This window comes from Acomys minous (genome assembly GCF_964271855.1).
Source record: "Acomys minous genome assembly, chromosome: 19".
NCBI lineage: Eukaryota > Metazoa > Chordata > Mammalia > Rodentia > Muridae > Acomys > Acomys minous.
The window spans coordinates 51,818,239-51,842,969 of NC_140499.1; the positions used below are offsets into that span (position 1 = coordinate 51,818,239).

The 24,731-nt window shown below is 40.1% G+C and overlaps 1 long non-coding RNA gene across 1 annotated transcript; it reads right to left on the reverse strand.

Moving 5' to 3' along the window:
* Positions 1 to 168: 168 nt before the first annotated feature.
* Positions 169 to 23,970, reverse strand: LOC311590059. The gene is made up of 3 exons (XR_014776748.1): positions 23,952 to 23,970; positions 10,773 to 10,974; positions 169 to 179 (listed from the first exon to the last, which is right to left on the reverse strand). It is a non-coding gene; the product is annotated as an uncharacterized lncRNA (long non-coding RNA).
* Between the last annotated feature and the right edge of the window lie 761 nt (positions 23,971 to 24,731).

Here is a 24,731-nt window from a genome sequence, read left to right on the forward strand (position 1 = left end):
CCCAGATGAAGCTTGATGTGCCCACCGGCTACATCTATGTAGAGGACCTAGGTCCAGTCCATGCATGGTCCTTGGTTGATGCTTCAGACACCACAGGCCCCTCTGGGCCCTGGTTAGTTGGATCTGTTGGTCTTCTTGTGGAGTTCTTGTCAACTCTAGGTCCTCTTATCCTCTAATACCTAGGCATCAAGCAATATAAAATAAACTTAAAAATACATTCTCAACAATAATCTTAAAGCTCAAGGCTGTAACTATGTGAAGCCAACATTTATAAGGATAAGCTTTCTAAGTTCCCCATGTCTAAATGAAGCTAAAGTCAGGCAAATAAAAGGGAGAGATTTTAAGTACAGTAGACACATTAAGTTTGAGGAAAAGTAACAGATCTCCGGCATGGTGCATACTCTTCTGTTAGGAACTTGGAATGGAGGGAGTTACCTGTGGTCATGTTCGCTGTCAGGCTAGAACCCTCCTGTATGTGACCCTTCCAGAAATGTCTGTATAATGTAGAAAATTAGACATAAAACTTAATCCAAGTGGATGTCTACAGTTTTTAAAATATAATCCATAATCCATCCCCTTTCCCTTGCACTGATCCTGGCAGGCACCTCAACTGATGCTCTCAAGACAAACTTATCAGTACCTGGAGAGGTGACTCAAGAGACAAGAGCACTGGCTCCTCTTCTAAAGGTCCTGAGTTCAATTCCCAACAACCACATATGGCTCACAACCTTTTATACTGGGATCTGATGCCCTCTTCTGCCATGCATGTCTACATACAGGTAGAGCACTCATATACACAAATAAATAAGTGTTATTTTTTTTAAGTATCTGAAGGCAATGGTTAAAGTTATACTCCATAATATTTCTTTAAATTGTATGAAATATTTTTTAAAATGCTTTAAATATAGTCTATAGTTATTTCCTTAGAAGCTTTTCATTTCTAAAGCACCCCAAAACATAAACCAATTAATATCACATTACAAAAAAATATATGAAAGTTAGTTCTCCATGATAGTATGATTTTCTTTTTGACATGATAACAAAATTATCTTCAGTTTTTCAGACCATATTAGGTAAATTTTTATATGAAGAAAAAAGTCTTTGTGGTCTTCATGGGTTACTTATAAAAGTCTTGTGGTGATTTCTAAAATATATCCATAGCATGCCCAATAGGTATCCCTTCTTAAAGGGTTCAGTGACTCACATCTAATGAATAGACTGTCTTGGAAGCTATGTGCTTGTATTTCTGACAGTATTTTACAAAAAAGACTACAGCTACCATCTATGTTAACACATAAAAATATATATCCTTTTCAGATATTTCAATCTGGAGCATTCAGCTAGCATGCTGTGAGGACATTTGGGAACCTGTAGAGAGATACATGTGGTAAGAAACTGAAGTTTTCAGCAAACATTTGGCAGAGAAATGGAGCCTGACAGAGGCAAGTGAGATTGAGTGAGGAAAGAATTGGATCCTTACCTTTGTTATTGGCAAGGAGTGCAGCCTTGGACAATACAGAAGGCCTTCTCTGTAGTGTGAATGTACCAAAACTCTAGTGAATGCCTAAAACCCTGGACAGTACTAAAGCCTATGGTTCTGTGCTCCTGGTGAAAGAGATGATCATTGGTAAGATTGTCAGCTTAATGTCTTATACTGACAGAATCAATGACTTTCTGTCTTGGCCAGCAATTTTCATTGGTAGTAGAAATCAGACGGAGGCAGGAAGGTATAAGAGATCATTTAGAAAAATCAGGGACTCTACTTGCTTTAGGCTGCACATATATACCTCTTTCAATAATGCATTTGGCAGCCTTGCCCGCAGGCACTATGCACTTACAACCCTCTCTAACCAATGAACCTAGAAGAACTTGTTAGCAAGACCACTACTATCAAGGAGCTATATGCACATCCCACTCCAAACAATGAAATAGGTTTTACCTCCTCTGTGATCTTAATGACCGTCAATCTTGAATAGTTTCTATTCAAAATATTCATAATACATCTTGGACTGAACATTGGAGGACTAAATCAGCCTGTTCAGCCTGTACTCATTTTGAATGTGAGCAAAATATGGCAAAACTGTGTCCCTATATGAACTTTTAAGGTAAAAAATCCATGATATGCCTATGCGTATTTGGATATGTATATCATTAAGAAGGAATATGTACAGAGCAAAGATGTATAACACTTATGCCTGTCAATCAAAATAAACAATCACCAAATTAGCCCCCTACAACAAACTTCTCCTTCCTGTGAACTCCATAAAAAGAACCAGCCAAACAATTATCAGGGCCTTGACTATTTTCGTTCAAGTGTCCCAGTGTCGATCTTGACAGTGCATGTCTTTCTAATTTGCACTGTGGCTTCACTTTAAATAAACCTTCCTCTCTACTTTGCAATCTGTATGGACTTTTATTTCATTCTTGAATAAAACCAAATTTAGTAGGCTGAACATCACTCTGCGTTTACGAAACTACAAAATAAGAATCCTGGATATGGGTAAACTATTTTAATTGACTGAAAACTCAAGAGACTCAGCTAGAACCAGCCAACTAAGGTGTTTTGAAATTCATACCTTACAGAAGTTATGAGGTGATAAATGTCTGTTGTTTTAAACTGCTAAGTCTTGTGGTAACTTATAGTACAAACTATAGCTAGCGCAATCTCAAACAACAGTTAAACATTTTGATGAAGGATCTTGTCACCTTGGTGGGATCTAGAATCATTAAGCTGATTGAGTCTATGAGCAACCTGTGATCAGGCTGAATTAAGGTGAGAAAACCCTACCTACTGTGGGTAGTAGCATCCCACAGGCTGGGGTCCTGGGCTCCATAAGAAGAAGATATGAGCTAAATCCTCAGCATTCTCTGCCTCCTGAGTGTGAATATTTATAAGATCAGCTTAAGGAAAAATATATTAAATTGTTATTATTCACCATTGACATTAGCTGATATATAGAAAAACTCTCAAGATATGTGCCAAAAAAAATGCTAGAAATAATTATAGAGTTTAGCAGGGCTTAAAAAGTCAATAGGTAAAAATTAGTATTTCTATAAAAATTAATACATTTTACTTTAATAAAATTTTTATTAACCTGCAATAAGTAACGAGAAATTAAAATTTTTAAACTATGCTACTTATAATAGAACTTTTGAAATAATTGCGGATAAATTTGACAAAACATCTATAAGACCCATCACACTGAAACATTGCTTAAAAATTCTTGAAAGTATAAAATGAAGAGACACATCTTCATAGGTCAAATCAATTATCAGAAACATATTTCTCTTTCTATATTGATGTGTAAGTTTATACCAATCTCAGTTATAATTCTTTCAGGTTTTTTTTAAAAAATTGACCATACGACTATAAAATTTATATGTAAATTCATAAGACCTAGAAAGGCCAAAACGATTCTTTATGAAAGAGCAAAGTTGGAGGACTTACACTACTTGATGTCATAATATATCATAAAACTACATCAATCAAGAAAGTGTATTATTGGCATAAAGATAGGCATATAATTTAGTGAAACTAAATAAAGCCCAGAAATAATTCTGTATGTATATAATCAATTGAGGTTTTTAAAAAGTGCAAGGCAATCAATGAAAAAATGATCATCTTTCAACAAATGGAACCATGGTCTTGAATAACTTCATTTTTAAAAGAATAAAAATGATTTTGTGTCTCACTGGATATACAAAATACTTAAGGCCAGACCTCACACCCAGTAGCAGACAGGTAGCACAAAAGAAACTCAGTGTTATTTTTGCAGATTTTTTACTCCTATTGCTTTATTTGGGCATTTTTACCTTGCAGGTCTTTTGTATGGTTTCATATTTTACATTTTTATAAGGTGTGTGTGTGTGTGTGTGTGTGTGTGTGTGTGTGTGTGTGTGAATTTTTCAAATTCTGGTTTGTTTGGTTTGTTCATTTGAGTTTTTCGTTTTGTTTTTTGTTTTTGTTTTGTTTTGTTTTTGTTGTTGCTTGTTTGTTTTCTAAAGAGGAAGAGAAAGAGGGACTAGAATTGGATGGGTGGGCAAGTGGGAAGGATCTGAGAAGAAATGAAGGAACGGAAACTGTGATCAGAATATACTGTATGAAAAAAATTTCAATTAAAAAAATTAAAGCACACACAAGAAGAAAATTGAAGGTAAACCAAACTAAAATGAAGAGGTTGCCGTTATAAAAATTTTAGAAGGAAGCATAGAATAAAAAATATTAGTAATTTTGCATTTAGAAATGATATTTTAAATTTTACTGCAAAAATGTTAAAGAAAACAATAAGGGAGAATTAATTAATACCAAAGAACTTGTTCTTCGTATGATACTATTAAGAAAATGAAAAAGCATGTCAGAGGTTAAGAGACAATATATGAAGCTGTGTCTCTAGAAATGAATGACATGTAGAATACAAAAGTTCTTCAAATGAGAGTAAGGCAATAGATGCTTAAAAATAATATAGCATCAACAAGATGCCCTAACAGAGTTGCCAGTCACTTAGCTCACCAGAGAACCAGATCAGAATGCAGCGTGAACTGCTGTGTGTCAACTAGCGTGACTGAGAGGTACACTAGTATTACAGAGTAAGACCCTGGAGAACGTGACAGGCCAGGACAGACACACTAGAGAAGGGCAAGCTGTAAGCGTCTTTAAGTTCAGAGGGAAGCTGAATTTCTTATAGAAAAAGACAGGCTGGAATCACCCACAAGGGTTCCCATTGCTGCTTTGGGTAACCACACAGGAGAGGCTCATCACCACAGTCACTAATAAGAGTACTGATTGATCTCTGGGCCCCAGCCATTATGAGCTAAAACATGGTTGGGAAAGGAAGAAGCAAGTCCTTGGCAAGTGTATCAGTTACTTATTTTCTATTGCTGATATAGGACACTATGACAAAAGTAACATATAAAAGAAAGAATTTGTTGGGAGCTTACAGTTTCAGGGGACTAACGTCCATGATCACCATGTTGAGGGATATGTCAGGAGGCAGACAGGCATGGCACTGGAGTAGCAGCTGAGAGCTCACGTCTAGGAGCACAAGGACAAGACAGAGAGAACCTGGGAATAGCATGGGCATTTGAAACCTCAAAGACTTCCCCTAGTGACAAATATGGCTCCTCCAATAAGCCATACTTTCTAATCCTTCCCAAACAGTTCTACCAACTGAGGACCAAGTATTGAAACATGTAAGCCTAAGAAAGTCATTCTCATTCAGAGCACCAAAGCAAGATATACCTAATCTCTCCTGGGACAGAAAGAAGGGACCTGTAGTCCAAAGACTTTGAGTTCTCTGAGTACCTCATCAAGCCACATAAGGCCTGCCCTTCCTTTCTTCCTGTCTCTGCATCATTCCAGGGAGAACACATGTCAAATGAACTAAGCTTTCCTTACATAACCTTATCAGGACATAAATATGACAAATAACAATGTCTCCCAAAGAGTACCTCCCTCCCATCCCCTTGCTACAGTGGAAAGTAACATAACTCCAAGCCTCTAATTAAAAGTCACCAAAGGTAAGAATCACAAATTGGTGAGAGGAGGGCCCCAGGCTCCTGAGGAGCCTAGTCAGTCTTAAGGATCACACATTTGTGAAGAGCCTAGGACAATTCCCTAAGAACCACCTGCCAGTCAGAGACCATACCCACCAGTCCAAGAAGGGCTCCTGCAGGAACATACAGCTTCCTGCCCAGGGCTCTTCCCACACCCCCAAGAACTCCAGTGAGCACCAGAAACTACCAGCCAATGCCAGATACAACCAGATAGCTAAAGGCCAGTATAAAAACAAAATCAACAAAATCCAGAACATTATGGCATTTCCAGAACCCAGTTATCCAAAGGCAAGCAGCCCTGGATACACTAGCACAACTGGAACACAAGAACATTACCTTTAAGCTAGGCTAATGAAGATGATAACAGCCTTTAAGAGGAAACTCTTAAAGAAATAAAGGAAAATATAGTCAAGCAGAATGATGCCTTAAAGGAAGAAATGAGTAAGTCACTCAAAAAAAAAAAAAATACAGGAAAACACAAACAAATAGGTGAAGGACTTGAACAAATCATTTAAAGATACAGGAAAATATGAACAAACAAGCAAAGAAATTTGATAAAATGGTTCAAGATCTGAAGATAGAAATAGAAACAATAAATAACCACAAACTGAAAAAAATAATCCCTCAGATGGAGAACTTTAGAAAGAAAACAGACACTAGAGAGGTAAGCATGGACAACAGACTACAAGAGATGGAGGAAAGAATCCCAGGTGTAGAAGTTCCATCTGTCAAAGAAAATGTTGAATCTAAAAAAGTCCCTGACACAAAACATCCAAGTGGATCAAGGACCATAACACAAAATGAGAAATACTAAGTCTATAAGAAGAGAAAGTGGAGAAGAGCCTTGAGCTCATTGGCACAGGAGACAACTTCCTGAACAGAACACCAACAGCTCAGGCTCTAAGATCAACAACTAATAAATGAGACCTCATGAAATGAAAAAGTTTCTGTAAAGCAAAGGACACTGTCAACAAAACAAAATAGCCTACAGAGTGGGGAAATATCTGTGGGAAAGATTAAGCTTTGTCACAGGTAGAAGCAATCTTAGCGGGCTTTACCCTTGGGGCACCCCATGAATACCTTGTGACAGACTGTTTGGAGCCTTCCTGGGCTTGGAATTCAGGAAGTCGACCTGAGAACCCCACCGTGGCTATTGTTTTCCTAATGGACCCTCAAAGGGAGAAGGAGACCGCCCTTTGCATGTGACTGGGAAGGTGGGGAGAGGAAAAACAACAAGTTGAGGTGAGGAGAGAGTTGGGGGTGGGGGAGCAACCTGGCCAGCGGGACAGAGAGACAACTAAGGACCCGTCCCATGGAACGGATACCGGAAGGGTCACTCTTTTGTCCTTTTAACCTTTTTTTCCTTCTTGTGTATGCTAGTTGGGTTGTATAATAAAGTTTAATTGTTAAGAAACAGAGCCAACAAATATCTTTACAAACCATCGGAAAGAGTGCTAATATCCAATGTATATAAAGAACTCAAGAAACTACATACCAACAAACCTAATAGTCCAGTTTTAAAATGGGATACAGAGCTAAACAGAGAATTCCCAACAGAGGAATCTCCAATGGCTGAAGAGCACTTAAGGAAATGCTCAATGTCCTTAGCCATCAGAAAAATGTAAGTCAAAATTACTCTGAGATTCTGTCTTACACCTAGCAGAATGGGTAAGATCAAAAACTCAAGTGACAGAACATGCTAGTGAAAATGTAGAGAAAGAGGAACACCCCTCAATTCCTGGAGGGAGTGCAAACATGTACAACCACTTTGGAAATCAATCTGGTGATTTCTCAGAAAATAGGGAGTAGCTCTACTTCATTACCCAGCTATACCACTCCTGAGCATATACTGAAAAGATGCTCCACCACATAACAAGTACATTTGCTCATCTATGTTCATGGCAGCTTTATTTATAATAGCCAGAATCTAGAAACAACCTAGATGTGCCTCAACTGAAGAATAAAGGATAAAGAAACTGTGGTCCATATATACCATGGAATACTGTTCCACTACTCCACAAGGGCATCATGAAATTTGCAGGCCAATAGATGGAACTAGAAAAGATAGTCCTGAGAGAGGGACCCCATATCCAGAAGGACAAGCACGGTATGAACTCACTTATAAGAGAATATTAGCCAAATAATACAGGATAACCACACTGCAAATTCACAGACTTAATGAAACTAAGTAACAAGGAGGACCCCTAGAGAAGATGCTTAATTCTCATTCAGAAGGGCAGATAAAGTAGACACTAAAAGCAGTTAAAGAAAGGAAACAGGATAAGAGAAGCTAGCCATAGATGCCCTCTAAAAGATTCCACCCAGCAGGGGACCAAAGCAGATGCTGAGACACCAAGCATTCAGCAGAGTGCAGGAAGTCTTATGGAAGAGGGGAGAAATGGAAGGACCTAGAGAGGACAGGTGCTACACAAGAAGACCAACAGAGCCAACAAATCTAGGCCCAACGGGCCCTGCAGAGACTGATGCACCAAACAAGGACCATGCATGGAGAGGACCTGGGCCTCCTACTCATATGTAGTAGACAGGCAGCTCAGCATCTATACGGGTCTCCTACTAATGAGAGCAGGGGCTATCTCTGCCATGGACTCTGCTGCCTGTTCTTTGATCACCTAGTGGGGTGCCTTACCAGGTCACAGGCAAAGAGGATCCCGGCAGTCCTGATGAGACTTGATAGGCTAGGGTCAGTTTGTGGGGGAGGGCTCCCCCTCTCAGAGGACTAGGGGAGGGACATGTGGGGTAGAGGTAGGGAGGGTGGGATGAGAAAGAGATGAGGAAGGGGGCTACGATGTGGATGTAAAGTGAATAATTTTTTAATTGAAAGAAAATGGGTTTACATTGTTCACCCCTGTACTGCATTCGTAACACACACACACACACACATACACACACACACACACACACACACCGACACTGGGCTCACATATCCTAAAACCTTTATCACTTAGCAATTACACATTACTTCAAATGAACTCTTCCATTTAATGAAAATAGCTCAATTTGTTGCTCATTTCATAAAATACTAACCTTTCCCAGGTACAAACATGTGCCAATTGGCACCTTTTCAAATGCCTTGCATGAATTACCCCCATCTAAGCCTCAGGAAAGCCTACTAGAGGGGAGGCTCGATTACCATCAATTAGCTACCTGCACCCTGCAGAGGTGGAAACAAAGCTCACAGAAATAAAGGAGCCTCCTCAGAATTAGACAAGCTAAACAAGACGACTGCTTATGCTGAAACCCTGCCACAATCCAAGTCTAATAACTAGATAATACTGTTTCTGGAGCACAGAACCAGTGAGAACAACTAATTTATTCCAAACCTCCAAACATGGCAAATATTCTTCACTGTGTCAGTTGCTATGACACCAAAACACAGAGGTATAAAGGAACACTCCTGGATTGGGTTGTCAAATCAAGCCTGAGTCCATGAACAGTGAATGTCCCTCACACCTCATCCACGCTGCAGCTTTCCTAGAGAATGTTCTCTCACGAGTGCTGGGTCACCACTTGAGAAGCACCTGAGCCATGTAGGAGCTATTGCTGTGGTTATGGCAACCCTCACCTCCCAACTGCGTCACACCTGCTCTCTATCACAAGAACAGTTCCAGCCAGCTAAGGAGCTATACATTTCTGCAAATAGTGAATATCAGCAAAATGGTTCAGCCCTGGGCTGTAAGCCAGCTTTTCATACAGGCAAGTTTTCACCATTTCATTAATGTTCCTCGGGAATGAAAAGAGACAGGAAGAAAAAAAAGAGAGAGAGAGAGAGAGAGCAGTGCTTTCAAATGACCCAAACGGGATTTAACGTGACTTCAAAAGACTGTATCAATTAAAGCCAGTGCTGTGCATGCATGATCCTGTTTCTTGGTTTACCTGGCTGGAGCCTCTTCCATCTGTTCCCAGAAGTCCTGACCCAGGATGGTTCCTCCCAGTCTGCAACAATGTCCATCTCCTTGATGTTTCTAAGCGACCCAGCCCTAGGCAAAACCCTCCAAGACTGCCTTCACCTGGGATAATACCTACGATCCTTCTACACCTATTTAAATCCATCTGGTACAACTTGACTTCAACATTTAGCAAGGAAAAACCAACACCATCTTAGAAGATTCTGGCTTAAGTGGAAAAGGGGGGGGGGGCGGTAACACAAGTCATCAGATTTCTTGTTTCCTCAAACCATCTTCTTCTCCAACATGGCCATTGGTTAAATGACTCAAGAGAAAGTGATGTCACCAAGAGTCGCTGTAGTAGAGAATGTTTCACGAAATATCACATTGAAAGGATTTTAAACTGAGAAAGCATCGTAAGGGACCGAATTAGGGCACTGGGTAGTAAAATGGGCAGAGAGGGCAGCCAGGTAAATGGTAACATGACTAGAAAGGGAACTGTAGAAGTGGTGCCTCCCTAATTTCACCCATGATGAAGCTGGCAGGGGACTGAACCTTTCTAATCAGCTTAGCAGGCTCAAGGCATCCTCCACTGGCAGTGAGGCTTGTGTGTCTCCAGACACTGCCTTCTAGGGCCCCCACAGTAGTTTTCACCAACGCTTCATCATGAAACAGTCCATTATGAAGGCTCCGAGGCTCTTCACACCAAGCAGGGAATATGTCACAGAAACAAACAAACAAGAGAGAGAGAGAGAGAGAGAGAGAGAGAGAGAGAGAGAGAGAGAGAGAATTTGCCAAGAGATGAAAAGGAGAAGCACAGGACCTGTTGATGGCAACAGTACTTACAATGATGGGCCAGAAACTTGTTGAAGGGGCTGTCTTTGCTCTCAGAAGGCTTTGCTGTCTGAGATCGTTGCTGATAGGAGGGTTATCAGTTGTGGCTCAGTGTGTGAAGGACAGAACTCTTTCTACCTAAATTTTCTTAGAAGGAAGCATTGTTTTAACTGCTTTGTCTGCCTTAAAAGTAACCAGCCCTATTTTCAAGATATTCATAAGGGAATGCCTCTTGTTGACAAAGTACTGTAGTCATGACTGGAGCCGGGATGTTAGTCTATCCCAGCTGTGGAGCATCTTGCTTGGGTGCTACATTCTGGTGTGGTAGATGCTGCGGTACATCTTGCAGATTTTATGGGGCTTTCTCTCATCAGAGCCCCAGGGCAAACTGGGAGTCCAGTAGAAGGCCTTTCACCATGGCAAAGCACATGCCCAGTGACAAGTCTATAAACACAAGAGCACCCTTGAGAGTGGACCTGCCTTTGGGTCCTCGCTGGGCTCCACATTTCTTCCACTGTCCCACGTGGCTAGTGCCATGCTGTCCTGGTTGGTGCCATATGACGAACGATTCCTTTGGAACAATACTCAGAAAGTAGCCAAACATGAAGAAACAGACCAGGGCGTGGCTCTCAGAAATATGACCCTGTCAGTTAGATGCTGAGTGTCCACTCTCCACTACCACCTGCAAAAATGATGTCATTGATGTTTAGAAGACATGGAACATGTCATCATGTTTTGAATGTCCCAGTACTGGCAGCCCTTCAGACCTCTCTCTTCCGGAAAATTTACTTCAATTTCCTTTCCAAGTAGATACATTGTATTTCCAGCTGTCATATTTGAGTAATTTTAAAATGCTTAAGGAAAGTGAAAACTAAGATCTGTGTTCTGAGAATTTAAATAGTTAATCTGTCTTTTAACTAATTAGTGGAGTAAAACTTAGCAAGCTGTTTTTCTGAATATTTGGGAGGTATAGACTACTTTAAGTTGTGTTATACATGGCATATATATCACAGAGGAAAGTCAAAAGTCATGGGTAGTTTTGGATTTGGTGGATTTTGTTTTTGTTTCCTATTGTTCTGTTTCGTTGTTTTGGGGGAGTTACTTTTATTTGTCTGTTTGTTATTATTGTTTTCAAATGCTTAGGACTATATCGATGTGGCTAGACAGGGGCTGACATCTGAGAATGTGAAACACGTGAGATCACTGCTTTTTTACCAGTCTTTGAGAGGCACATGTCACCCAGCTCTGCCTCTCAGAGCTCTGACTGCAATGTTCATTCATTATTAGGACAGCCTCAAATGTTAATCCCACTGGAACTATGTATATGTGAGTTTTGCTTTTGAATCTACTTTTTAAAAATGCTGTTGAAACTATTGCCAAGATAAAACACTTCAAGGATCAAATTTATTGCTTATTTCAAAACCACAAACAACGTGTTCATAGTTACTGAGCTTGGCAAAGATTTATGGAGTGTCTACTTGAATACATGCACTCTTTACTCATATCCTTGAGTCTGAAGGCTTTGTCAGAAAGGCCCATTTGTGGCTTATATTGGAGATGAGGAAAATACCTGATGGAGAAGTGTAATAGAGAAGCAGAATTTTCTCTCTCCTGAACACACAATTACTTAGCTTTATTGTGATACTTGTAAGATTTTTGACACACGAGTAATTGGGGATGCCGTCAACAAGTGAAACTGTGTGAGCATTTAGATGATTTCATTGACAAATATTTAATACAACAATACAGAAATTATTGTTTTTGCCATTTCAAAGCATGTGAGGTACTTATTTCTGATGTGATAGCAACTTCATTGTGGACCAGTGAGATGGGTCAGCAGGTAAAGGCATTTGCTGCCCACCCTAACGACCTACATTCACACAGTAAAAGGAACGAAGGACTCTTACAGGTCGTCCTTTGGTCACTGCCTGGTCACTGTAGCATGACCCCTCACACATGTAGGCACATGCACACAAAATAAAAATGAGAGTGCAATTTTTGAAAAGTCTCATGCAAAGAAAAAGAGAGAACTTAGAAAATTGGGTCCATGGACGTCTATTAGGGAGGATGAGTGGGAGGTGGGGGATGGGGATATCCTTCACCACAAGCTGACACCTTTACAGCCATCACAGAGGACTCTAGAGACACGTTTATTTCATCTTTTGATATCACATATTCGTAGTGTATACTGACACAGTGGGCTCTTTAAAAATTTGCCCTCCTTGGCCTGACACTCTAAGCTCCTTGTTTCTTAGTTTCAAAGTCCTATCCAGGAAGTTCTATTGGCTTTAATAAAAAACCAAGAGTGACAGACATGTTTAGCTATTGACCCCGTGATCATAGAAATTATTTTCAGAATGAGGGCACTCCAGAGAGAGAGAGAGAGAGAGAGAGAGAAGCAGATTGACACTAACACTGATCTGGGATAACACTTTGTCTCAGTCAAACCCTGACATAAAGGTCAACAGCATTCAATGATCGTGCCTGAGGAATGCTGCTAAGAAAAATTAAATATTAGTTACAGCAAGTCAGACTGTTCTCAGTTGAACTGATTGCCATGTGAAAGGGTTTGTTAAATGTAAAAATTTTAGGTCTCAAGAAAAATAGTTAATGCAAGCCTCAGATGTTTTCTTCTGATGCAAGCTGTCTTGCTTTTCATTCTCCGCAGTTTTGAAGTGGGGGGAGGGGGCTGGGGGGTGGGGGGGTGGGGGTGGGGGGGTGGGGGGTGGGGGGAGGAGCGGGGACTGGCTCTGACATAAACTCTGGTGCCCTCGATTTGACAGCTTCCCCTGGGTGGGAAGGCCTGGTGGGCACGCAAAGAAAGGGGAGCAGGCTATCCTAATGAGACCTGATAGTCTAGGGTCAGACGGTGGGGGAGGAGGTCCCCTTCTGTCAGAGGTCTAGGGGAGGAGAATTGGGCAGAAGATGGAGGGAGGAAGAGTAGGAACTGAAAGATACAAGTGAAGGGGTAAGGATGTAATCTGAATAAATTATAACAAATTAAGAAAAAAGGGTGTCTTGCTTTGCTCCGAGGAAACTGCTACTTCCTGAAGAGGCTTATTCTACTAAGTAATTTTTTAAGTTTTGGGTTTCATAATTCATTTTCCTTCACCCCCATTACCCTTCCCTACTCTCTTTTCCCACTCTCTTTGCTTTTCCTCCCCAAAGATTATTTTGTTCCTGTATTCATTGAGTCTAATGTAGATTGTATTTGAGAGAAAAATGCGGATCATTTCCCATTCTTTTGCATACTCCAGTTATCCACTCCTGTTTCCATCTCTTTAAACTACACTCTCCTCATACATACCTTTCACGTCGTGTGTGTGTGTGTGTGTGTGTGTGTGTGTTTAAATCTGGAGTTCACCTATGAGAGAAAAAATATGTATTTTTGTCTTTTGGGGTCTGTCATATTTCACTTACCATGATGATCCACAGTTGTATCTATTTTTCTTTCAAATTACAAAATTTATTCTTTGCTGCTGAATAAAATCCATCATTTATATATACCATGTTTGTTTTGTCCAAACATCTATCTATGGGCTTCTAGGTTGATTCATTTCTTGACTGCCATGAACAATACAGAAATAAGTATGATGTGCAAATATGGCTGTGGTATATTCACTTAGACACAGGAGCTGGATCACAAATTAACTCTAACTTTCGTTGTATTTTAAAGGGCCTTCATGTTGATCTTCATCATGGATGCACTAGTTTACTTTGAGACCAGGACTACAGATTCCTTTTTCCCATATCCTCATTAACACTTGTCATTTGCTTTCGTGGCGATAGCCATTTTGATGGGGATAAGATATAATCTAATGTAGGTGTAATTCTCTAAGGTTGTTAAAGCTTTCATCTATTCATTGGCCTTGTTTTCTTATATTCCTTTTTTTGAGAACTGCCTGTTCAATTCATCTGCTCAGCTGATGACCAGATTATTTATGTTTTGGTGTTTAAGTTTTAAAAGTTCTTTGGATAGTATAGATAATAATCCTCTATCACACACATACATAGACACACACCCAGACACACACACACGCATGCATGCATGAACTCAGCAAATATTTTTCTGTAAGACATAGGCTGATTTTTCCATTCTATATTATTTCCTGTTCTCTGCAAAAGCCTTTTTTTTAAGTGCCAACCATTTGTTTCATTGAGTCCTTCTATTTTTCTTTTGGTCTCCAGGTCATTAATATCTTCTCTAATTGGTCCCCCAGTGTTATTCCCGGCTTTGGAGCAGGTCATACGGTGCAGCCTCTCTTTCCTCTCTACCCCCACTCCCAGGAGACTCCTTCAGCCTTCCTCCTCCACTCTATCCCTGTGCCTCAAACTCCAGTACCAGGAGGCACTCTCAGCCTAGAGACCTGCTGGCCATGCCTGACATGGAACAGGTAGGTAATATTCACTCTCCCTCCTGTTCACAAATACTCGTTGTCCAGTTTTATCTCTAACTTTGTAGCAGACTACATGCTGCAGCCCCTCCATCCCTTCTGCCCCCACCAGAGGACTACTGAGATCCTCCAGGCACACCCAGCTTTCTTCCCTCCTGTGCACCTTTTCAGCCCACCACCATTCTAGCTCACCCCTAATCCTCCATGTCAGCTACCTGTACCTAGACAGATGTCCTTTTTTGGACCCCAGTGACCACACCTTTCAGAGTCTCATAAGCACTTCCTACCAGGAATCCTACAGCCCACAAACTCTCCTAAGATCCAGAGAGGAAAATAGAAACCAGGGAATGAAAACATCTACCCATCAAACACCTAAAATTTACAGTCATCCCAAACACAAGATATTTAGATGCCAGTGTTAACACCCAACCGATAACAGGCAGGACAATATGCCTCCCTACAGTCCAGCTATGCTACACCTTGAGAAACACATTGATGAACACGAGGCAAGAACTTCAAAATATCTATTATGAATATCGTAGTCCTTAAAGAGAACATAAATAAATGCATGAATGACATCTATGAAAACAGAAAACACAAACAATGAAGTGAAATAAAGAAAACACTGCATGACATGAAATTAGAAATGGAATCAGTAATACAAAATAAATCAAAAATCAAAAACAAAAAAAAGAAATAGAATCAGTAAAGAAAATCAAAACTGAGCTGAGACTGGGAATGAAATATTTAGGAACTCTAACAAGAGTGGCATGCTGCTAAAAGACTTAAAGCAGCGGGTTTCCAGAGTTTCTCAACTGCTTATTACACACACACACACATACACACACACACACAAATTAGAATTATAAACCCCCTTTCACCCAGTTTTTTTAATTAAATAAATGAGATAATGTAAGAAGACCACTTAGATTCCTATCTGTAGATGCTTATCACTTGAGGAATATACATTTTGTTATGATTTAAAAAAAAAATACTGCTTTAATGTTATTAGTTCTTTCCATCTACTGCTTTTGAGGATTGTTCTTGTTTTGCTAAGACCTTGGTAGTGTCATTGAATTTTTAATGTACTCACTCATAGCTACAAACTTTCCATTTCACACAGCTATTATTATTTCCCAATGGCTCTGAATAGTTGTACTTTCATTTTTTTTTTGATTGAAAGAATTTTTAATTTTACTCCAAGATTTCTTCAATGTCCAATTACACAAGAGTACATTGTTGGGTTTCCATGTATCTTATAGCTTCTGCAGTCGCTCTTGCTTTTCATTCTAATTTTATCACACTTTGAATTTATTAGCCACAAGCCAGTATACTGACTCTTTTAAACTTGTTAATTATTTATTTTTAGCATGAAATGTGATCTATTTTAGAGAAAACTGCATGCACAAGCTGTTGACAAGAATGTGTATTCTATAGCTCTTAGCTAGAATATTCTATAGATGTCTACTTAGTCTAACCCTATGGTGCAGATCAACTCCTCTCCTCCTCCTCCTCTTCCTCCTCCTCCACTCTTCTATTTCTCCTCTTCCCCTCCTCCTCTTCTCCTCTTCTTCCTATACACAGTCTCAAGTGACTTGTACTCACTTTTTGTACTTATTAGTAACTTTGAATTCTCCCTCTAAGATTTCCCTGTCAGAGCCAGGTGTGGTGGCACACGCCTTTAATCCCAGCATTTGGGAGGCAGAGGCAGGTGGATCGATGTGAGTTCGAGGCCATCCTGGTCTACAAAGTGGGTCCAGGATGGCCAGAGCTTTTACACAGAATAACCCTGTCTCAAAAAACCAAACCAAACCAAATGAAACAAAAAGATTTCCCTGTCACCCCACCGCCACTCTAATGCTCCTTTTGGACTTTACCAATGGGGTTAGCTAAAAACCTAGGTTCCTTTCCTCATTCTGGTTCTGTGCCTACTGTTGCCCTTCCATCTTCTCTCTTGGCACTTCTCCTCCATATTTAACATAACTTCCACCCCACACCTCTGATCACCAGTTTGCTTTTCCATAAGAATAACACTGCATCCAGAACTTAACACATTGCATGGTGCAGGTGTCTCTTTAAGTACTCATCCTATCCAAGCCACGGCATCATTGCTTTGCCTGAATGTCACTCACCATCTCAACATTTGCCATTGTTATAAATAGACTCCTTCATCCTCCTCTTTTTCCTTTGACCTCTGGGCTCCAAGTTTTCAAACCTGTGAAAAGTATCATCCTCTTCAAAGCAAAATTACGCTAGACAAAACAAAGCAGGAACACACAGCTTTACTAAAGGCTACCACACTAGGGGAGAGGAGCCTGAACTTCAATCTGACCTCAAGGCATCCGAAACAAAAGGTGGCCAGGCTCTATGCACTGGTGGGAGCAATTAGAAAAGTGCTGGAGGATGATGTGTAAAATAATAGGTCATCTGTGTTTGTGATCTAAATTATCAAAAGAAAAGGCAAACTCCTATATTTACAGCAGGAGGCAGTTATAAGAGCTGGAAAAGGAAGTGTCTTCCCATGGAGAACAGGAAGAAGGGCATTACTTATGATGATAAGCACATTTCAGCGAGTGCTGGAGAAAACGTGAGTGAGATGTGAACACAGCAGGAGGCTTTTGTAAATATTGACACTTCAGAGGGGCAAAGAAAGAATTTACTTTCTAAAGAATAAAAAAAGGGAAATCAGGGCAACCAAGCCTGGGAAGAAGCCTATTTGAAGTCCAGTCATGTTGGGAGAAGCAAAGCATAGGAGCATCCTGGGCAGAGGGGGGTAGCATCATCATCCAAAATTACTGAGAGCTCATTTCGGATGTGGCCCTGGGCCAAACATTTCAGGTGCATAATTGCTATATGTTCCTTGCATTGCCTGTATCTCATTAATCACTATATACTCCTTTCTCAGTTCTAAAGCGGTGTGACTGTTTTGAATAAGCCTCTGTGCTTCCGTGACTAGAGTATTCTAACGAATACAAGAAATACTTAGAGGTCTGTTTGTGCAGTATGCATTAGTCAGCATGGGTTTGCCATAATGAAGATCACACCCTTGAATACACAAAAGCTTTATACCTGCTAGTCTGGAGTTCAAGGAGTTCTAGGCCAAGGTGAAGGCAATCTGTTTCTTGTGAGTGCTCTCTTCCAGGATTTCAGAGATTGCCTTCTTATTTTGGGAAGTTGTTGGTTTTGTTGTTGTTGTTATTGTTGTTGTTGGTTGTTGTTGTTTCAGCTTGATACAGTCCAGGAGAAGAATTTTGACTATGAAAATGCCTCCATCAAATTAGCCTTTGGGCTAATCTGTGGGGCACTGTCTTGATGATGATTGATGTGGGTGGTCCCACCCCTGGCCAAGATTCTCAGGGGTGTATATTAAAGCGGGCTGAACAAGCTACACATTGCAAACCACTAAGCAGCATTCGTCCATGGTCTTTGCTTCAACTCCTACATTCAAGTGTCTAGCTTGAGCTCATGCCTCACTTCTCTTCATAATGTAGCATTAACTATAAGCTGAAATAAACCCTTTCCTCCATGAGCTGCCTTCAGTCATGGTGTTTTATCACAGCAATGGGAACCAAACTAGCGCATCTTCTCTATTCTTAAAAACAGATGAACCCAAGTCCAGGAGCTTCCAAATTATGATGTCACCTAAGCTTCATGAGCCTCTAAAAAAAAATCCTACCTCCAAAGACCATCACATCAGCCACTAGGACATAGGCATATGACTTGAGAAGGGAGTTGAATACAAACTTTTATTTTATACACAGTAGTAATCTAATTGCTTGAAAGTATTACCTAGACATTTTTGAGCCACTGAGATTGACAGTGAATTTATTCGTTAAATAAATATATTTACATTTATGTAGCAGGGTTATCTGGACAACACCAGAGACCAGGCAGCCTCTGAATTTAGAAAAAAAAATGGCCTTTGGGCTCCTTTGCGCAACTGTTCAGACTACATTCAAGCATCACATCATTTGAAGGTAATTATCATGTCAGAATGTGAAGTAACCCTCATTTAGACAGGCCAAGTGGTAGAGGGCAAGTGGTGAGAATTAAATGGGAACTTTGGGCATGCAGACCTGGGTTTGACAAACTGGGGAATGCTCAAGGAAATAGAAAGCTATGAGAGAAAATGCTGGTTATCCCATCAGAGAAAAAGAACAGTCAATGTATTGTCTGGACCTGAGTTTAGCGTACTCGACCACTGCATTGATACAGTCAGTGCCCAGGTGATCTTGGCACCGTTCAAGGGAAATGCTTTTTCTGAGCTGGTTGGAAGGCACTCTGTGTCTTCTGTTGAAGACATAAGAGAAGCTGCCATACAGGCATGGTCCACAATGGGTGAGTAAAAACTCAATGGTGTAGATGTCTGTGAACCATCACAGAGTCCATAACAAACTGCAGCCAGGGAGTGACTCACATCCTGCTGAGGAAGCCAGAAGAAGAAGAAGAAGAAGAAGAAGAAGAAGAAGGAGGAGGAGGAGGAGGAGGAGGAGGAGGAGGAGGAGGAGGAGGAGGAGAAGGAGAAGGAGAAGGAGAAGGAGAAGAAATTAAAACCAGAGCAGGACAAACCCAGCACTCAAGTCTCTGGTTCTGAGGAGGAATACGCCACTTGAGTCCCATTCCATTGCAGGAAAATGATACCCAGAATTCTGAATCTTGGATGATGAGACATAATGACAATTTGATGACACAAGGGAAAACTCACTTTCAGCATTTAGAGACACGGGTACTAAGGAAAAGCTGATCTCTTTCTTTTTAAGAAACCAGAGTAGGAATAATCAGAATTTACATCTCACTACAGATAAATACAAAACATGAATTTTCAAGGGTAATCTACTATCATAATTAACAAAGTTTTCTTTAAGAGCTCTCAATGTACCTCTAAGCAAGAGTTTATCTTTGTATAAAAAGAGATCTCCCCACTTGCTCATTCACTGGAGAATACAAATTTAGCAAAAAAAACTTGTGTTTACCTCTCTGGGAACATAGGAATTTCCACACCCAAATTTAAAGGAGTGGGAATGAAACATTCAGAGCCTGACTGTGTGGTGTGCTCCTTACAGAACTCTGTATTCAAGTGATATCACAGCAGAAAGTCTTTCAAGATCTTTCAGTCTAGGCTTTAATTGTGGTCTCTTAATTTTAAATGTGATACTGTCTTTCCCTCTTAAGAATGAAAAAATTGCTTCTCAGCTATTCAGTATTCTGCTATTGAGAATTCTCTGTTTAATTCTGTACCCAATTTTTAAATTGGATTATTTTGGGTTTTTTGGTGTTTAATTTCTTGAATACTGAATAGCTGAGAAGCACTTAAATAAATGTTCTAAGTTATCGGGAAAATACAAATAAAATGACTCTGACATTCTATTTCACACCCATCAGAATGGCTAAGATAAAAAACTCAATACAGCACATGCTTGCAAGCATGTGGAAAAAGGACAACACTCCTCCATTTCTGATGGGAATGCAAACTTGTACAACCACTTTGGAAATCAATTTGGTGCTTTCTCAGAAAATTGGGAATAGTGCTACCTCAATAGCCAGGTACACTGGTCTTAGGCATATACCTAAAAGATACCTGCTCAACTATGTTCAAAGCAGTTTTATTCGTAATGGCCAGAATCTGGAAACAATCTAGATCTCCCTCGACCAAAGAATGAATAAAGAAAATGTGGTACATTTACACAATGGCATACTACTCAACTATTAAAAACAAGGACATCATGAAATTTGCAGGCAATTGGATGGAACAAAAGATATCATCCTGAGTGTGGTAACCCACTTCTGGAAAGACGCACATTGTATGCACTTGTCAGCATAAGGTTATTGTATAATTCAAATGCTGATATCTGTGCCCTTCCCCATATCTGCTTGTAGAGGCTCTGTCTCAATGTTGTGTAAGCACTGCTCCCCAATTGTCCACTGATATGCCAATAAAACAGATTACAGACAAAAAAAAAAAAAAGAATGAAAAAATTACTTTGACTTAAATGTGAAAGACATATTTTCTTTATTTTTATATTTTAACTGATATATTTAGATGTATTTCAGTACAAGTACACATAGTGCAATATTTAAATCAGGTCAGCCTATCTATTTCCTCCAATATAATACCATTTCTTAAGAACACAAAAGACAGAGGCTTGGGTTGTCTGTGTGCAAGCTGAGCGTGTTTGAATGCTGATGCACTGTGGTTTCTGTTTGCGGCTTCTAGAATTTTCTGTCCTGTACTGAAAGAAATAAGCATAGGAACATAACAGACACTCCAGTGGAGGAAACATCAGGTTGAAGTAACTCTGTTTATTACCATTGCCCCAACTGTGGCCCAGAATCCTTAGCCTTGTTAAGATGGCAAGGGAGACTCTCTGCTATAGCAGGGTCCACTCTGGCTGTCAGAAGGCCAGGTAGGTGGCCCAGCCATAGACCTCCCCCAACTCTCTTGGTGCCCCTACTCCCTATTTCCAATTTCCTACCCTCTGTATCACCATATCCCAGCCCCCAACTCTGATAGAGATACCCTGCTCTGCCAGAGGCCACACCAACTGTCAGAAGTCAAAGTAGGTTGTCTGCCTATGGACATGCACTGACCCTTGCAGTGCTGCACAAACCTAACCCCAATCTCCACACCTTCCATGTCACCAAGTCCTAGCCCCCAACTTAGGTGGAAACCCCAAGCTCAACTATAAGCCACTCCAGCCAGAAGACTAGAAAGGAAAGAGAAACGAAGGGAAAAAATCCAAACAAGATAGCCCCAGAAATCAGCACCTAGACCTATAATCACACCTAAGCCAGATGCCTGAACACCAGGATAAGTACAAAATCAACAACAGCCAATGCAATATGTCGCTTCCAGGGCCCAGTTATTCTACAACAGCAGTCTCTCAATATATAAACACAGCAAAATCACAATAAAAAGACTTTAAACAAACTTTATAAAGATGATTGAAGTCCATAAAGAAGAAATTAATAAATATCCTAAAGAAACTGAAGAAAAGGAAAAACAAAAACATGGAGGAAATAAACAATTCCCTTAAAGAAAGCCAAGAGAAAAAGCAGTTAAAGGAAGCAAATTAAACTATTTAAGACTTGAAAATGAAAATAGAAGCAATAAAGAAAACACAAACTGAGGGAATCCTAGAAATCAAAAGTCTAGGTGAGGAAACAGGATCTACAAGCACAAGCATCACCCACAGAATACAAAAGAGGAGAGAGAAAATCTCAGGCATTGAATATACAATAGAAGAAATAGATATATCAGTAAAAGAAAATGTTAAATGAAAAAATTTCTGACACACATCATCCAGAAAATCTCGAACACTGTAAAAAGACCAAACATATGAACTATAGGAATAGAGGAAGGAAATGAACTCAGATCGAAGGCCCAGAAATTATTTTCAACAAAATCATAGAAGAGAGTTTTCCTAACCTAAAGAAGGGAATGCCCATAAATGTAAAAGAAGCTTACAGAACACCAATTAGATTGGACCAGAAAAGAAAGTACCCTTACCACATAATAATAAAAAACACTAATCCTGCAGCATAACAACAAAAAAATGTTAAATGCTACAGGAGAATAAGACCAAGTAATATATAAAGACTAACCAATTAAAATTATACCTGACTTCCCAATGGAGATTCTAAAAACCAGAAGGGTCTAGAAAGATATCCTGTAGACTCTTAGACACCACAGATGCCAACCAAAAAGGCACAATGGGGCAAAAGAAAGCATCTTCAACAAATGGTGCTGGTCTAACTGGGTATCTGCATATAGAAGAATGCAAATAGATTCATATGTATCACCCTGCTGAAAACTCAAGTACAAATGGATCAAAGACCTCAACATAAAACCATATACACTGAACCTGATAGAAAAGAAAGTGGTGAATCACCTTGAACACAATGGCACAAGAGACAGCTTCCTGAACAGAACATGAGCAGCACAGGCACTAAGATCAACAATTAATAGATGTGACTTCATGAAACTAAAATGCTTCTCTAAGGTGAAGGACACCATCAATAGGACAAACTGGCAGCCTACAGTATGGGAAAGTATTTACCAACTCCATATTCCATAGAAGGCTAATGTCCAAAACATACAAAGAACACACAGAGCTAGACTTCAACAAACCAAATAATCCAAATAAAATTGGATATAGATCTAAACAGAATCCTCAATATAGAAATCTCAAATGGCTTAGAAATACTTAAAAGAATGTACAACATCCTTAACCATTAGGAAAATGCAAATCAACACTACTTAGAGATTCCATGTTACATCTGTCAGAGCAGCTAAGATCAATAACACAAGTGACAATTCATGCTGACAAGGATATAAAACAAGGAATCCACTCTTCCCTTGTTAGTGGGAGTACAAACTTGTACAACCACTTTGGAAATCAGTATGGCTGTTCCTCAGGAAACTGGGAATCCACCTACCTTAAGACCCAGCTAAGAGTTAAGTGATAATGGGGAACTAGAAGGATCCAGAGGGTCCTAGAAACCTACAAGAAGACCATTAAGGCTGGCAGATCTAGACCCAGGGGGTTTGCACAAACTACTGTACCAACCAAGGACAATGCACTCAGTAAACCTAGAACCCCTATCTAGACCTAGCCAATGGACAGCACATTCTCCACAGTTGCGTGGAGAACAGGGACTGACTCTGACATGAACTCTGGTGCCCCCTATTGGACCACTTCTCCTTGGTGGGGAGACTTGGTGGCACTAAGAGGAAAAGTAAGCAGGCTACCTGGAGGAGACCTGATAGGCTGTGATCATATAGTAAGGGAGTAGGTCCTCTTCTGTCACAGACCTAGGGGAGGGAAATGAAATAAAAGAGGGAGGGAGGGAGGGGGAATGTGAAGATACAAGTGAGGAGATAACAATTTAGATGTGATCTGAATAAATTACTTAAATAATAAACAAATAAATAAATACTCAGTTATACCATTCTTGGGCATATTCAAAAGAGACACTCCATTCTACGACAAAGACAGTTGCTTAACTATGTTAATAGCAGCACTGTTCATAATAACCAGAAACTGAAAACAACCTAGGTGTCTGTGAATAAAAGAATGTATTTTAATTAATTATTTATTTATTTTAAGGATGTATTTTAATGTGATGCATTTACATCATAGAATATTACTCAGCTGTTAAAAGCAATGGCATCATGAAATTTGCAGGCAAGTGGATAGAACTAGAAAAAAAATCATGTTGAATGAGGTAACCTAGACCCAGAAAGGCAAATATGATATGTACTTACTTATAAGTATATTTGCTGTTAAGTAAATGATAATCATGCTACAATCCACACATCCAGAAAGACTAAGTAACAAGGGCGGCTCATGGATCGCCCTGGGAAGAGAAATCAGATTTGTGAATGGACTAGAGGTGGGTAGAGATGGGATCAGGAAGGATCAGATGTTGGGGAGGGATAGAGAGAGAGAGTCCAGGGAGAAGGGATTGGAATTGGAGGGCATTTGGTGGGGGAGGGGGAGGTGATGTGAAAACCTAGTGCAGTAGAAACTCCCAGAAGTCTATGAGGGTGACCCTAGTGAGGACACCTAGTAATGGAGAATATGCAGCCTGAACTAGCCGTCTTCTGTAACCAGGCAAGGCTTCCAGTGGTTGCCCTGGGACACCAAGACACCACAAAAGCTTCTCCCTACAATCTATCCTGCCTGCAAGATATGTTGGAATAATGAGGATATAGAACTTGTGGGAGGGGCTAACCAATGACTGGTCTAATTTGAGGACTATGCTATGAAATGGAACCCATAGCCAACACTGCAGGGATGACCAGAAGCAGGAGGCTGAGTAGCCTATAGACCTAAGATCAAGCAGCTGTGGCAACCAATATAATGATTCCTAATGGTATTTTGCTATACTCATAGATTGGTACCTAGACCAATAAATCTCAGAGAGACCTCCACTGGCCAAAAGAGAGGGGAAGGAAAGGATGAAGAGAGGAGAGAGGAGAGAGAGAGAGAGAGAGAGAGAGAGAGAGAGAGAGAGAGAGAGAGAGAGAGAAAACAAACTAGAG